At 39.2% G+C, this 1,647-nt stretch overlaps 1 non-coding gene across 1 annotated transcript; it reads right to left on the bottom strand.

Annotated features, from left to right (window-relative positions):
* Positions 1 to 305: 305 nt before the first annotated feature.
* TRNAA-GGC (transfer RNA alanine (anticodon GGC)) lies at positions 306 to 377 on the bottom strand. Its single transcript has one exon. It is a non-coding gene; the product is annotated as a tRNA-Ala (tRNA).
* Positions 378 to 1,647: the final 1,270 nt, after the last annotated feature.

Below are 1,647 nucleotides of genomic sequence, written 5' to 3'. Positions count from 1 at the left end.
GAACTGATTCCCGTGGTAAACTTTTGCCAGGACTCTCGTTGAGTCTGGTGCCTTGTTCTTCTCGCTATTGCCTTTGCTTTTGAAAACGCCAACTCATTGTCATGGGTAGGATACCGCCGGAACCTACTCCCCGCGTTCTTTTGTGCTTTAATAGTAAGATTACATGCGTGGTTCTAAAAAAGTTTAGGAAATTGAGTTTCGAGGAGACTGGATATCGTTTCTACAAGATATACAGAAGACTGGATGTTGTGAAGATATTTATTATTTGAGATGTTAATTTTCTAAGGAAGGAAAAAACTCATCTCTGCCTCTACCGGGAGTCGAACCCGGGTCACTCGATTGCCGGACGAGTGCTATGACCACTAAGCTACAGAGGAGATAGAGATTTTCCTTCGCGAGAGCGTAATATGTGCCGAACGGATGGATATCGTTTCATTAGCTGCCGAGATCATGCAACTGATCACGAGGTCGACACGTCGTGTTGCGAAACCATATCCTCCGTGATTTCTGCCTTGGCCGTGAAGTCGGCCCATCGGGCAGCCTTAAGCTTCCACCGAGGAGGCCCCTCAGGAATGCTATGGCATCGATCAAGGCACTTAACCACTAGAGGACAATGATTGCCCCCATGTAGGTCCGGATCAACCGATCAGGATCAGTTGGGCAAGAGTGAAGGTGAACATAAGGATTAATCGATTGCAGTGAAACTATTGTTTGGGGCATGGAAATGAGTTGAAACGCGTGAAGACACGTGATGTGGAACCAGCAGAGCTACACCGCGGCAAGCTCTACTTCCATCATCGTAATTAATACGGAACAGGGAATGTCGCCTGATGTTCCATGTCTCCGAGGGCTTCGTAAGTTTCCGGGAGTGAAACACAAACAGGATGATATTCATTGATCAAGTTCTTTAGAGGAGATAGAGATTTGTAGTAATTTGATCTAAGACCACGAATGTTCCATTGAATTATGTTGGCCATAAATTTAAATTTTCAATGGAAGTAGACGGTTCAAGGTCTTTAAATTTATTCCTGTAAATTTTCCGGTGAGTAGCACTGGATTCTGGAGGATTGTCCAGTTCCATGTCACCAATCGTGTGTCATCAATTAGTGACACATTTTTAATGGTGGGATATTTTAAGGGGGTTGGTGCACGCAAGTTTTTCAAAAAATACATTTTCCAATTTTTAAATACTATGAAATTTTCTGCGTCTAACTGTGCTCAAGTTTTTGTTTTACCTGTACTAAAAATTATTTTAAAATCTTTTAATATAAACTGCTAGCCAGGCATATTACACATGCTAATATATTTCTCACTAAAATGCTTTTTTATCAAAACTAAGTTTTTTGTTAGATAAGGAACATTTTTTTTCGAACACCGCTCATTCAAATGTCTTGAAACTTTGTGTGTCTCAACGCTATGGTGTTATATACTTTATCACGAGATTTTAGGATTTTAATTTTTGGTTATTTTTTCTTGAATTTTAACTTTAACAACATGCAACTTTTTCAAACATTCCCAAAATTTATCCATATTTTGTGTGATAAAATTTTTTAAAAAATTTAATAAAAAATCCTCTCGTTAAAGTATGTAAAACCATAGTGTTGAGAGACAAAGTTTCAAGACATTTCCATGTGTGGTGTTACAAAA

The sequence above is a fragment of the Pholcus phalangioides genome, unplaced genomic scaffold (assembly GCF_987345545.1).
Source record: "Pholcus phalangioides strain wild (caught in Gottingen) unplaced genomic scaffold, Ppha-v1.0 ptg000017l_1, whole genome shotgun sequence".
NCBI classification, from domain to species: Eukaryota; Metazoa; Arthropoda; class Arachnida; order Araneae; family Pholcidae; genus Pholcus; species Pholcus phalangioides.
This window is presented reverse-complemented; position numbering and strand designations above follow the sequence as displayed.